A 16,508-nucleotide genomic window follows, 5' to 3' on the forward strand; every position below is an offset into this window, starting at 1 on the left:
CACACACACGCTGACACACACACACACACACACACACACACACACAAACGCATACACACACATCAGTAGACACGCACATAGGCAGAAACACACACACACACACGCACGCATACACGCACGCATACACGCACGCATACACGCACGTATACATAAGCTTACAAACGCAAACATACGCACGCACGTACACACATGCGCAAATATACATATCTATGACTCTATATACATATGTTTGTTCATTGCCAATTTTTCTATTTCGGTGCCTTTGCTACAAGGATCGCATTCATTCTTTTCCACACATATATAGAAATATACAGACATCACAGATAGGAATGTGTATAGCAACGGTCACTTTATGCAAAACACATCCATGTGCACATATACTGATGTGCATGTGTCTGTATTCGTGTTAGTGCGATGATGGAGAAAGAGAGAGAGAGAGAGAGAGAGAGAGAGAGGGGGTGAGAGCAATGAAAGAGATAATATATTGCGCAATTAAGCCGAAAACACTTTTCTACACAAAACAAATTAGTGAGAGAGCTCAATAAAAATGAAAAGAATTTGAACCAGATACAAACCGAAAAATATATACTTTTGTATAAGTGAAACGTGAAAATATTACAAAGCTACATATTGATACACACATTAACACACACCACACACACACACACACACACACACACACACACATACACATACACACATACACACACACACACACTGAAACGCACAAACACACACACATACACATATACATACCCTGACTGCCTTTAATTTGAATTCTAACAACCAGTTATTACAATCGCTTTGCCCAAGCCAAATGATAATAACACATACACACATATCACATATATGTATGTATATAAATAACATTAAATATATATATATATATATATATATATATATATATATATATTATCTATATATATATATATATATATATATATATATATAATGGCCTGCTCGCTTAGCCAGCGGGGTGGCGTCATTCAAAGGCTAAAACAATGCGAACGCATTGAGACCAGCGATGTGTAACAACATCTGATGGTCTGGTCGGTCACGTGATCACGTGATATGTATATATATATATATAATATATATTTATATACATACATTTATATTATATATATATATATATATATATATATATATATATATGCCTGTGTGTGTGTGTCCAAGAGAGAGATAGGGGGAGAGTGAGTGAGAGAGAGAGAGAAAGAAAAAAAGACTAATGGGATATTATAATCCTCACCATCGCCTATTAGCACATCGTGCAGGATCATGGCTTGCATAGTTTTCCAAAGTCAAAAAGGATATCCGCAAGACTTCGATTTATACTAAAGGAGAGCAATACACAACTCCAAGGAATACAAGTATCGTCCGTTTATGTCAATTTAGCTACATATATACATGTACGTACGTATATATGTATTCATGTATGTACGTATGTATGCATGTATATATGTGTGTGTGTGTGTGTATATGTATGTAACCCAGTACAACCTGTTGCGTGGTCGGGTCGTCGACGACTAAACTGGCAGCCCTCATCAAACTTGCTTGGTGAGGAGGGTGATTGTCGGACACCCTGCAGAACAAGAAATAAGATCTGTCAAAGGGTAGAAGAGTTCATGAGCTGTCAACAGCTATCCAACAATATGTGTACATGTGTATGTATGCATGTATGCATGCGCGGGGACGTGGAAATAGCTGGGTTGGTGTTCAGGCGTGCGGTTGGCCCGGTGGTAGTGGTAGGCCCTTCTGTTTTTGTCACAACAGTTCTCTCGGAGAGGGAAATTTCTGAGAGAAAACCTGCGACACTGACAATGTTCGATGATATAGACTAGTTCTTCATTTTGAGTTTGTTGTCCATGTTCAGTGAGTGGGATTGCATTTGTGCAAATTCTTTCCCCATTGTAAAAAATCAACATGCACAGACATCGCTTGAAAAAAAATGAGTAAGACCTCTCTCAAAAATGGCTGGTCGTAGCCGTTGCATGTGTGGGACTTTCGATCAGGCGATGGCGACACTCGAATACGAGTTTGCAGCCATCATATATGTATGTATGTATGTATGTATGTATGTATGTATGTATGTATGTATGTATGTATGTATGTATGTATGTATGTATGTATGGAACTCTTGAGAGTCAACGGCCATCCAATAAATGTCTTAAGGCGGTATCATGCGCGGGGACATAGAAATAATCGGACTGAATACCCGATCGCGATTAAACCATTGGGAGTGAAGAACTCCTAGCCTATATAATTGATGTAACGGATATATATCCTGTATATATATATCCTCTTTCCACCAATCTCTTCTAAACACGCAAGATATATGTTAAAGAATGGTTTGTTGCTTCCATTTATTACTCTGAGTTAGACATGCCTTGCATTTGACAAGGAAATCCGACGTACACATGCATACTGAAACACACATACATGTATATGAAGGTATATCTGTTTATATACGGAGATAAGTATGGATAACTATATATTGGTGTGTGCATTGTGTGTCTATATGTATATACACGCACATATATACATGTATTATATATATATATTATATATATATATATATATACATGTATGTATATATATATATCTATATATATATATATATATATATTATTACTGTATGTATATATATATATATAATATATAGATATTATATATATATATATATATATATATATATATATATATATAGGCATAGTTGTGTGGTAAGTAGCTTGCTTCCCACCCACATGGCTCCGAGTTAAGTTCCACTACATGGCACCCCAGGCATAGATGGAAACTGAAAGAAGCCCGCCGTATATATATATATATCTATATATATATATATTATATAATATGGTATATATATATACATTTGTGTGTATGTGTGCGTGTTATCAGTTGAGAACCGATGCTGGTGTGTTTACGTCCCGGTAACGTAGCGTTTCTTCAAAAGGAACCGTGAGAATAAGTACTAGGCTTGTAAAGATGAAGTCCTGGGCTTGATTTCTTCAACTAAAATACTGTCAGAATAAAAGAAATAAAGTATATATATATATACATACATATTCACAGACCTATACGCATGCATGTATGTATATATTAGTTCCCTGTAATTTAATGCAATAAAGTGTTCTCTCATGATCCACTCTGGTTAACGTCAGCATGCATTCAGAATGCCCAGTGCAGGGTTCTAAGCAAATACTGTGGTAAAGCATATGTAGTAACTTATAATATAAACTTGTGTGCATCTTAATTTTGAAAGCCCATAGCTTAGAAGTTAGGTCCCTTCACTTCCCGAAATTGCTGGTATGCTGTTTCCTTAAGCAAGACACTTCATCACTCGGTGCTTCTGTCTATTCAAAAATAATTATCAGCCGGTCGCCAGCGGGAAATTCTCTCTTTGACCAATTTGTTAAGTTCTGGTTGTTTCATTGGATTAAGACGATGGGCTCGAAAGGGTGTCTAGGCCAGCTCGCGAATATATAGTCCTAAAACAATTTAGTGCAAAGCAGAGTTTGTGTGACGGAATCATAGTGACGGCTGGCTGTAGAAATCTACTGATTCCACGGGGTAGAAATCTACCGAATCATTGTCTCTGGTAGTCAAGTTATTTTAAAAGTATATGATCACGTGGTCCTTGAAAATAGTATCTTAAAAGTGTTTTTTTTTACTCTCTGTCACAGAAATGGGTTATGTTGGGAAGCAGCTACGATATCAACATCACATATACATAATACGATGCAAGTCATATGACTTGTAAAACAGTACATTGTACTCTTCATATTTCGGTTGCTTCTGCGCATGAACAGCTTCTATGCTGCTGTGTATTTTGAACCGTAACACACGTATGCGATTCTCTTTCCATTTCCATTTCCGCCAACATAGACTTTATTGTTATGATCACCAACATGATCATAAATTTATGTTAGACAGTAGATGGCCAAAAATAGAAAATATGTAGGCACCGTCGTGGTTGTGTGGTCAGAGGCTTGCTTCCCAGACACATGGCTCCATGTTCAATCTCACTGCGTGGCATCTTGGGCAAGTGTTTTTACTCTATCGCCGGGCCGACGAACGCCTTGTCCATGGATTTGGTACACGGAAACTAAAAGAAGCTTCTCTCTTTATCCCCCTCTCTCTCACACATACATATGCGTGTGTGCTTGTCCTTGTGGTTGTGTTTGTCCACCACTACCGGTTGACAATCGGTGTTTGTTTGTTTACGTCTCCGTAACTTAACGGTTCGGCAAAAGATCCGACAGAATAAGTCCCAGACTTAAAAATAATAAGTAACGTGGTCGATTGCTTTGACTAAATCCTTCAAGGCAATGACCCAGTATGGCTATATTCTAATGGCTGAAATAAGTAAAATGATTTAAAGCAATACATGTACATACATACAACTGTGTGTATGTATGTTTGTATCTATCTAACTATCTATCTATCTATCTATCTATCTATCTATCTATCTATCTATCTATCTATCTATCTATCTATCTATCTATCTATCTATCTATACACACACTTTACACTTTTACTTGTTTCACTCATTTGACTGTGGCCATGCTGGAGAACCGCTTTTAGTCGAGCAAATCGACTCCAGGACCCATTCTTTGTAAGCCTAGTATTTACCGCTAAGCCACGAGGACGTAAACACACTAGCATCGGTTGTCAAGCGATGTTGGGGTGGGGCAAGCACAGACACACAAACATATACACACACATGCACATATATATATATATACATATACATATATACGACGGGCTTCTTTCAGTTTCCATCTACCAAGTCTATAGTAGAAGACACTTGCCCAAGGTGCCACGCAGTGGGACTGAACCCAGAACCATGTGGTTGGTAAGCAAGCTACCTATCACACAGCCACTCCTACGCCTATCTATCTATCTATCTATCTATCTATCTATCTATCTATCTATCTATCTATCTATCTGTCTGTCTGTCTGTTCTGTCTGTCTGTCTGTCTGTCTGTTTGTCTGTCTATCTCTATCTATCTATCTATCTATCTATCTATCTATCTATCTATCTATCTATCTATCTATCTATCTATCCATATACATTTTTATGAATTCAAACGTTATATAACTATTTCAACTTTATATATGTTATTGTTTCGAATCTCTAACTCTTTTCTCTTTCTTTGAACTACCTCTCGCTAATCGCTTGTTACAAAAAGGCATTATTTTTTTTTCCATAGTTATCAAAATATTTTAAATATTTATTTATAACATTATATTTCTGAAGTTATTTTTAAATTCTATTTTTAATGTTGATTTCAGGAATTTAAGCACTCATAAACTACTTTGCAAAGCAAATTGTATATACTTATGATTTTAATAATTCAACATTTTCCATACCTCTCTGTTCAGTACAACGACGAATATACACAGCTTCATACGCGATTCACTTCACAACCTCGTTGACGAAACATACATACATGCATGCATACATGCATATACACATACATATATATATATATTTACATACATATATAATACACACACACACACACACACACACATATTTGCCAGCGGCTTCTCCCAACAAATAAAATACATCCCTAATACTAAGCTGAAGCAACATATATCTCAAATCACATCGCAACGACACACCAACTACCAAAATCACAACAGACCACACATGCTAGAACCCCGGGAGAACCCGCATTAAGACAACCTAGACTCACACGCACACATATAACATCAGGTCAAAAGCTAAAACAGCTAACAACAACGTGTCATGCTACCCCCTCCATTTCCCGAAAATATAGATAGCTCTACCCCCTAAGCACCCCAAAAAAGTGGTGGACGCTCTATTCTATGGTATACACCCCTCTTCACATAAAACGTTAAGAACTTAGCTAAATCCTCCCTTAATATACTGGACTCTAACCTCCCTCATCAACATAAATATTACTCTATCTTTAATAGGTCTACCCTGAAGCTATCCTATTTCACCCCACCCAATTTCGAGTTTATCATTGCGGCCTCTAATAAGCAAAAGCTTTCTCTCAACTATCAAAACTCACACTATAACAAATCTGAATACACGAGCGCCCGACATATACACAGCTCCAGTATCGAATCCATTACGTTAGACCACAACCATAACCCAACATATCCTAATAACACTATTCAGAATACGACCATAACTTCCTCGACCGTTACAGGTTGAATAATTAAGAACGATAGCAATAATAATGATAATAGTAATAATAATACTAATAAATTGGACCTTTCTACCCCCATCTTTAGCCTCTCCTATGACAGTATTACCTGCTCCATCCCTGAAAATAATCTCCAAAATGCACCCACTTGTAACTGCCGTCCTATTTATTTTAATACAGGGGTAGGACCGCCTTTGGCAGTAATTACAGCTTGAATTCTACGAGGTATGGACTCGTACATAGTTTGAATTATTTCCAAAGGAATTTTTGTCCATTCTTCAGCTAAAACAGTCTCCAGTTTTGGGGTGATGATTGGGGAGGATATCGACTCCTTACTTCTTTTTCTAAAATGCACCATAAATGTTCAATAATATTGAGATCTGGCGATTATGGTGACCAGGTAAGATGTTCAACTCCACTAGAATGTTCCTCGTGCCATTCAGTAACAACTTTAGCTGTGTGAATTGGTGCATCCTGAAAGATTGCGTTACCCTCTGGAAACAATAGCGCAACCATATGATGAATTTGATAAGATAAAAGGGTTAGTCTTGACTCTTAATTTTGCCATGAAGGGAAACCATTGGTCTGGCGGATTTCCATGATATAGCCCTCCACCCCAGATCATCACAGATCCTCCTTCATGTTTAACTGATGGAAGAAGACAGACTAGGTCAAATGCTTCTTTTGGCTGTCTCCACACGTATACTCAGCCGGTGGTCGGAAATAAGGTAAAGGATGACTGGTCCGAGAAAATAACATTCTTCTACTGCTCTAGGGACCAATTCTTTAGGTTTTTATTCCACTCGAAACGCTTTGCAAAGTTTATTTTTGAAAGTAGTGGTTTTCTGATTGCAGCCTTCCAATGAAATTCGACTTTGTGCAGCTCCCGGTGAACAGATTTTGTGGGAACTGGGTTCTCGAGGTGGTCATTAAGCCCTGCAGTAATTTTAGGAGGTGTACTTTTGTGATCCTTTTACAACAATTCGCGTAAGAATCCGACGATCCCTATCTCAAAGTTTTGGTTTTCTTCCGGAGTTTTGTTTCGATGAGGGTGTCGTTGTTTTTGTACTGCTTAAAGGCACGTTTCTTTCCTGCCAAGCTTACTGTTTAATCCATGTTTGTGTTCTCCAAGTCAGCAGCCTTATTATTACTGGTAATTTAAACTCTTCGGTTGCATATTTGTGTGAATAAAATCATTTTTCTTTGGAATAGAAAAAAGTATATTTCTTCTTTTGCTGGTGTCTCAAATTTAGGCTAAATCAGTGTTTCTCAAATGGGAGGCCTATGGGAAGGTCGGACAAGTTGTTTTCAGAAAAGTTGGCTTAAATGTTTGACAACTCAGCACCGTCCATTTGACGGGGTTTTTTTTGCCCGTATATATATATATATAGATATATATATATATATATATATATATATATATATATATATATATATATATATACGAGCTTCACGACGGGCTTCATTCAGTTTCTGTCTACCAAATCCACTCACAAGGCTTTGGTCGGCCCACGGCTATAGAAGAAGACATTTGCCTAAAGTGCCACGCAATGGGACTGAACCCGGAACCATGTACTTGGGAAGCAAATATCTAACCGCACAGACATACCTGTGCATATGTATATGGAGAATACATTTCTCGCTTAAGAGACACCAATGTTCAAACATTGAAAATAAGTAGAAAAATTTGACGTAATAATTTATTCTGTATTGAAAAACATTGAGAAAATTTGATGGACATATTTTGTCGGGCTACATAATAGAGTTCGTTTAAATTATAATAAAGGTTCGTATTGATATCTCAACAAAGGAGTATATTTAGGTATAATTAATTGGCATACAAGACAATATGCTTCCTATTGGTCGTTATATGAAACCTTTATCAAACTTGTTTATCAGAATTTCCATTGTAACTACTAGAGAACAAAACAAAGAAATAGGTAATTTATAAACGAGGATATTATAATGAACCATAAAGGAAAAGTTGCTTCGGAACTTGAAGCTTACATTGATTATAATCAAACCAGAGCCACCGCGGGCAAACCAGAAAAGAGGTGATCAGAGGGGACCCCCAATGGAGAGAATTAATATTTGATATAACATTCTGGTAATCGTCAACATGTTTACTTGTTACCCAGTTGAACTGAAGTGTTCGTTACCTATAGACACACACGCGCACGCACATACATACACGGAAACGCACACACACACACACACACACACACACACACACACACACACACACACACACACACACACACACTCTCTCTCTCTCTCTCTCTCTCTCTCTTTCTCTGTTCCTCACAAACATAGACACACTTAGACTCGCACATACAACCATACACAGAAACATGAAGAGACAGTTATATAGAATATATGTGTTGAGTGTACATATATACGTATATATATATATATAATATATATATATATATATATATATATATATATATATATGTGCGTGTGTGTGTATGTATGTATATATTAATTATATATATATGTATATATATATGTATGTACATGTATGTATATATATATGTATATATATATATGTATATATATATGTATATATATATATATTATATATATATATATTTCTGTGTGTGTATATATGCATATGTATGTATGTATATATATATATATATATATATGTATATAAATATATATGTATATATATGTATGTATATATATATATGTATGTATGTATGTATGTATGTATCAATCTATTTATCTATCTCTCTCTCTATATATATATATGTATATATATATATATATATATATATATATATATCAAAGCCCTGTTCTAAGATTCTTCTCCTCTTGTACACCGTAGATACACATAGTCACTTCGCCGAGTGTAGAATGAATGAAGTAAACACAGGACATTAAAGTAGCGAACCACTCAACGATATAACTCACTTCATTATTGATAAGTCTTTAGGTTGCCAAGTCTTAAATGAACCTAAATAAATACAAGGTAACACTGAAATATTCAAGACTAGGAAGTCATTTCTCACCGTTGCTTGGTTACTGGCATATACGTACTTGATCTATTAATGTTGCTTCTCGGTGTGCTGGCCACTTTTACTAGTAACTGTTCTATATGGAGAAAAAAATTAGGTGAAAGAGATGGGTTGAAACACAAAAGAGACAGACTGGAAGTAGTAAATATTAATCATATGGCATGGTTTCGAATCTTATTAATGTTTCTTAGATGGGAACTGCATGATACCAGAAGGTATTATATTGTTACTTATGAGAATTACAAAAAATAAAAATAAAAATAAAAATAATAATAATTTCTGCATTGTTTCGCGATAAACTAAATTGCAAACTAAGTATTCTATGTTCTTATCAGTAAAAGATAAGCAAGTCAAATTCGCCAGTAGGACTAATAGGTTTAGTTAATTATAAAGTAACGAAAGTATTACTTCTTTATCACATGCAACATTGTGTGGCCGTTTAACTTATCACGGGATTCTCTTTAATGAATTTGATCGAGGTGGAAAATTAGGGATAAACATCTTCCAGCGAAACAGATTTTACTCCATAATGTGTATGTTCTATTTAATACTTTGCTTAAAGAATTGCACATCATTTCCAAATGTACAGTTGCGTCCATTTAAGGTCATTTCATTTTCATAGGAAATTTCAGTTCATTTAAGATAAAGGATCAAGTTATGGTGACATCTATGATCTCAATAACATCGACACGTAGAAAAAAAACCTTGTAATTATTTTATCTAGCATTGCTTTGCCTGTACTTAAATCCATGGCACTAATTAATTTTGTTCCGTCATGGAAGAGATGGTAAATTTCGTAAGGCGGAGAGCTGGCAGAATCGTTAGCACGTCGGGCGAAATGCTTAGCGGTATTTCGGCTGCCGTTACGTTGTGAGTTAAAATTCATCCGAGGTCAACTTTGCCTTTCATCCTTTCGGGGTCGATAAATTAAGTACTAGTTACGCACTGGAGTCGATGTAATCGACTTAATACCTATGTCTGTCCATGTTTGTCCCCTCTATGTTTAGCCTCTTGTGGGTAATAAAGAAATAGGTAAATTTCGTAAGGTATTGAACAGTCAACTGACAAATGACTCATTGCTATCTTTACTGATACCTATGCACTACGCTGTTTACGTACATTTAACTCTAAAAAAGCACACTGCACCTGTTTGCAGATAGATATCGTTGAACAGGAATTATTCGTTTCTGTAAATAGCAGCGTCATTATAAAATTGATAAGCTTGTAGTACTAAGTTAAACATTTATGCATGATTGAGGAAACATTGGGTAATCAACTACAGTGATCTGTGTTCCCTTACTCGTACAGTTTCATGGTTCTAATTATAATCGATTTTCAATGAAGAATTTCACACGTAATCGAACCTCTTGGTAGATATGTTCCTCATTCATATGTGATTTCTACTATCTTCCTTCATTTGGTTATGAGAATCAAAATCTTTTACTACACTCCTTGGACTGTTCCCTTATACCTACCGATTTAATGTACAATATAGTTTTAGTTTCTTAATTTAATAGTCCTAATCCGTTATCATCTAAAAGTGTGTTAGAAATGAAAAGTGTTTTGAAGAATATCTAAATTAGCTAAAAAAAAACATTATTGAACACTTCTATGACCTTAGTATACTCCCTGAGTATAATTTGCCCAGTGACACAGAAGTGCCTAAACCCTTTTAAACTCTCCGGGAAACTGTGACAGGTCAATACCAGCAAGAATGGCATGAGCAGGGAAAAGTCTCCAAAGTACCGACGCTCTTGAAGAGAAAGGACTGAGTTAGTGGTTAGCGCATAATAGGAGTCAGATTGGACGCAGTAACAAGCAGGGAAATAAACGATTGGGTTGGGAGTACCTGATCATCGAGTAACAAAATCCTCCAAGACCATTGAAGTAACATTGGGAGAGAGAAAGAGGAAACAATACGACTGTAGATCAGGTTGGAGTGTATCTATTAAATTAGTCAAGTGGACCTTCTCTGGGCATGGTCTACGATGTTTGTATGTGTAGCTGTAGAAACGTCCCTCCTATTTTGGGTCTCACTTGAGTCTGGTAGAACAGCATTAATTATCAGAAATTGAAATAGTTTTTGGCACTGAAGAGAAAGGCGAAATGCCAGCCGTCGGGATACAGCCCTAGTTATGTTAAAAATGTGCTTTTTCCAGGACACAAATTCGATGAGAGAGAAGCCCAGCATCTGGAGCAGTCACCTGAGCTGTAGTTCAGTACTTCTCCGAAGTATGCTCTCAAAGACTCCGTTCGTGAAACTTGATCTTGATTTCGGTATGACAACTTGGTTGAATGATAATGATACACACTCTCGAAAAGCATCAGAAGAATGAGGAGAATGAAAGGTCATGTCATCTGTACAAAAGAAGGCGCAGTTGGATATGGTGAACAATAGGCTACTTCCCAATTCCTTTGTCCCACTGTTTCCCCCTTCTCTCTCTCTCTCTCCATTCAATTTATGTCTACATGTTTGCTAGCACACACTTTCTTCCCACTTTCTTTCTAACACTCCGAAATTTTAATGTGATCTATGCACGCCTTTCTTACAATCCTCTCGCTATTTTCTGTCGTTGATTTAAGACAAACATTAAATATGTCATTTCTCGTTTTCCTTCCACCTCCACGCACAATGGTTTGTTTTATTTCATATTGTTTCGATCGAAAAACAGGAATATATATTTCAGTATTTTCTTGCTCCCTTCACTTTTCTTTGTTCAGGTGCTCAGATTTTAGTATAGTGTTTTGTGTGTTCTTTATTTCCCCCTGGTTATATTCTTACAATTATACACACACAAACACACACACACACACACACACACATACATATATATATATATATATATATATAGGCGCAGGCGTGGCTGTGTGGTAAGTAGCTTGCTTACGAACCACATGGTTCCGGGTTCAGTCCTACTGCGTGGTACCTTGGGCAAGTGTCTTCTTCTCGAACCTCGGGCCGACCAAAGCCTTGTGAGTAGATTTGGTAGACGGAAACTGAAAGAAACCCCTCGTCTATATGTTTATATATATATATATATATATATATATATATGTGGGTGTGTGTGTGTGTGTGTGTGTATGTATGTGTGTGTGTGTATGTGTGTGTGTGTGTGTGTGTGTATGTTGTGTGTCTGTGTTCGTCCCCTGCAACCGATGCTGGTGTGTTTACGCCCCCGTAACTTAGCGGTTCGGCAAAATAGACCGATAGAATAAGTACTAGGCTTACAAAGAATAAGTCCTGGGCTCAATTTGAGTGGACTAAAGACGGTGCTCCAGCACGGCCGCAGTCATATGACTGAAACAAGTGAAAGAGTAAAAGTATATATATATATATATATATATATGTGTGTGTATATATACACATAAAACGCTCTATCTATTTATGTATTTATATGCATTCCAAGTTTTATGTTTCGCCTTCACTTATTTGGTACCATTATTAAATAATTAGCTCTGGTTTTTCGTTTCTTTTTTCCCGCGTCCTCTCCAGATGTATCTATAGCTGTTGATGCAGCGAAGGGTATGCAGTACTATCTTAAGCACCAAGAATCTCCCAAAACTTCACAATTTGTACAATTGATGAAATGAAAATGCCTTTCTTCCGTCCGTTATTTTTCTTTTTGTTTCGTCTCTCTCTCTCTCTCACTTCAACACACACACAGACATATGTATTTATGTAATTTATATAAACACACAAGTACATGCATATACCGTTTTACCCTTTTCCTCGTTTCAGTCATTTGACTGTGGCCATGCTGGAGCACCGCCTTTAGTCGAGCACATCGACCCCGGGACTTATTCTTTGTAAGCCCAGTACTTATTCTATCCGTCTCTTTTGCCGAACCGCTAAGTGACGGGGACATAAACACACCAGCATCGGTTGTCAAGCGATGTTGGGGGGACAAACACATAAACACACACACACACACACATATACATACATACAACAGGCTTCTTTCAGTTTCCGTCTACCAAATCCACTCACAAGGCATTGGTCGGCCCGGGGCTATAGTAGAAGACACTTGCCCAAGATGCCCCGCAGTGGGACTGAACCCGGAACCATGTGGTTCGTAAGCAAGCTACTTACCACACAGCCACTCCTGCGCCTATACATGCATTCTTTGACGACTTAAGTGGTTATTACAAATTATTTTACTTGTTTCTGTCATTTGACTCAGTAATATATATGTATATATGTATATATATATTCTTTTATCCTTTTACCTGTTTGTCATTTGACTGCGGCCATATATATATATGTATGTATATGTAAATCTAAGGTAGGACAGAAAGAACACAACAAGGCGGAAATCAACAAAACACATGAGGAAAAATAGGCGATAGCATATCACGGCAAGCAGGACAAAACAAGATAAACGGATCATTCGCAGCCGATTTCCTCCTCAGTCGCAGTCCGGAAAGTCCTTGTAGCTTCGCGCTCTCTTAACTCCGAGACTATTCGAATCCGGCGAGCGCCAGGAATTTAAGCTAAAAGCATTAAACCTCTGAGAAAGGCAACGAATGTATACAAGAACCAAAACAAGAACGTTAACAAAAACGAAAAAGCTAGGATTATACAAGTACAACAGAGCGCCTTGCGACTATATACTAGGAGGGGAAAATATTGTACATGTTCCAATATATATATAAATAAATAAAAGAAAGGGTCGTTCGACTATCGGACGAACGTAACGTTATGAAATAATAATACAAGTGGAACAATAAAAAAAATATACGTATACAATGGACAAACGCCATTCGGCCAAACAGCTAATGGAAGATATGTGTACGATTACAACAATAATAAATAACAAAAAGGGTCTTTCGACTATCAGACAAACGTAGCAATCTATTGAGATTTTCCGTTTTTCCTTTGCGTTAGTTTACTATATATAAATATATATATATATATATATATATATATATATATATATATATATATATATATATACATGTGTGTGTGTATGTATGTGTAAATATGTATGTATTGGCTTGTATATATGATATATATATATATTATATATATATATATATATATATATATATATATATATATATATATATATATATGTATATATGTATATATACGTATATATGTGTGCACATGCATAATTGTGCATATGTATACAATTATTTCATTTTCTATCCCACTCTCACTTTCCTATTTTAGTTGATTTTCCCCTCTCTAACTATCTAAAGGTCCCTGATTACTAAATATATATAAGCGCGTCATCTAAGTGTAGATTTTGTACTGGCCGGTTATCTCTCTCAAGAATTTCTAATAGGAGATTTCTTATATATTTTCAACAAATGTACAATTTTAAAATTCCTATCAGCATAGGAAAGACGTGTAATGGTGAATAAATAAAGCCCACAAATTTTTCAATCTCCTGTGTTGATACATACATACATACATACATACATACATACATACATACATACATACATACATATATATATATATATATATATATACGTCTGAGTGTGTATGCGTGTGTATTTGTGTGTGTATATTTGCGAGTATTTGCGCGCAAGCTGGCGTATGAGTGAGGGCTAGTGGCATAACCCCGATGGTGCATATGCATGTGTTTTCTAGAGTGTGTCTACCAACGGGTACGGGTGGACGTATTGATGGGTATGTAAGTCAGCTGTGTATATCAGCTGCGTGTGAATCAGTTCTTTGTGTATGTGTGTGTGTGCATATATGTATGTGTGTGTATATGTACGTGTGGATATATATATATATATATGTGTGTGTGTGTGTGTGTGTGTGTGAATCTATATATAAGCAAATTTAGCTAGTTAGAAAACTCTCAATAAGAGATTATGGTAGCAACCATGCTAAGAATATTTATCGCCACGTCAATGTTGTTGTTCAACGTTACTAACGTTTTGAACCCAGACAGACACTGTATATATTGCAAGCAGGGGATCGAACCCCTGCCATCCTCAAGCAGACGAGCGGATCACGAAACCGAACAGTTTCGGGCTACTTGTGCCCATCTTGAGTCGTGAGCACCCGACTGCTAGAAATAACAGGATTCGCTTCAGCTCGCAATATATAGAAAAATAAGCGACCATCGGTCAACGATTTTGCAACAAGCAAAGTAGCTAGTTAGAAAAATCTCAATAAGAGATGAAAGTAGCAAATATACTAAGAAGTAATATTTATCGCCACATCAATGTAGCTGTTCGACGTTACTACTGTTTTAACCCCAGGCAGATTCTCCACCGCGTCACTGGTGCAAACTGCATCCTGTATGTATTGTTATAAGCTCATAACAATATCATCATCTAGAGCAGTGGTTTTCATCCAGGGTTCCGCCAGTACAGTGCAGGGGTTCCGCAAGAAGTTACAAAACTGCTAAAATCGGCAGTAATTTTTAATTCTCCTGTGCAGATATGTGTGCATAAGACTATTAAATTATTGCACAGAGGTTCCTCGAGCCAGTGGAATGTTTCCTTGGGGTTCCGCTCCAGCAAAAAGTTTGAAAAGCACTGATCTAGAGGCTATAAATACAATTCATTCTTTGTGTTATGATAGTTACTTCAGATGTGAACAATTTCTGCATGTTAATATCTAGTGACATCTTGGTGTATGTGATGCCATACCAGAAGGCTAAAAAACCCACTTAAGTACTATTATCATATCTTTGAACGTAAATCACATTTGGTATGTTTTTCATATATTATTTTCATGTAAAAATGTGTAAGCATTAGAGGTTAAAAACTCAATTGAATAATCTTTATCTCCCAGTTCTTGTCTATGAGACCTATCATTATAAATCAGTTTGATATTTGCTTAAAATTTGTGTGTATTATATCTTTTAAATTTCGGAGTTAAAATTCGATCTGGGCGTTGGCAAAAGCGGCATTTCAAGGTTGAATTTATTGTAAAATGGCTAATTTGAGTCGATATAATTACTGCTTTTATTGTTTTCAAAATCTTCGTAAAGATTCCTTGTTCTCTACAGAAGTTAGAAACTACTTACTTTTTAGATATGGTTTAATTTTATTAAGTTTTTGGTTATTTTTCAAAAATCTAAGTTTGGCTATGCTGGCTCAAGAGTTAGCTCACAAATCTGAGGCTAAGAATGTTATGTTGACATCTTGTATACCTTTCAAGATTTTATTAATATATAACACGTCTGGTATGATATCAGATAATTCTAACATGTACATTTCCAAAATGCTTTGAAACATTTCTGCTGATGTCATCGTGAGTAAATCTTTTGGAAATATATTCCAGCCATTACTAGATGAGGTATGGAGATTATTTTAAATGACTGATACCCATAGAAAATAC

General features: G+C 36.3%; 1 protein-coding gene across 11 annotated transcripts in view; it reads left to right on the forward strand.

Annotated features, from left to right (window-relative positions):
• LOC115215828 overlaps window positions 1-16,508 on the forward strand; it is a 61,426-nt gene that overhangs the window by 31,843 nt on the left and 13,075 nt on the right. Inside the window, exons 1-2 of one of the 11 annotated variants that reach the window (XM_036505934.1) lie at window positions 3,520-3,530; window positions 12,467-12,469. The exons of the other annotated variants lie outside the window; for them this stretch is intronic. The gene's annotated coding sequence lies outside the window, so the exon portion shown is untranslated. Of the gene's footprint in view, window positions 1-3,519; window positions 3,531-12,466; window positions 12,470-16,508 lie in introns of those variants that run through there. 11 annotated transcript variants of the gene reach the window in all.

Source organism: Octopus sinensis, linkage group LG9 (assembly GCF_006345805.1).
Source record: "Octopus sinensis linkage group LG9, ASM634580v1, whole genome shotgun sequence".
Taxonomy (NCBI): Eukaryota; Metazoa; Mollusca; class Cephalopoda; order Octopoda; family Octopodidae; genus Octopus; species Octopus sinensis.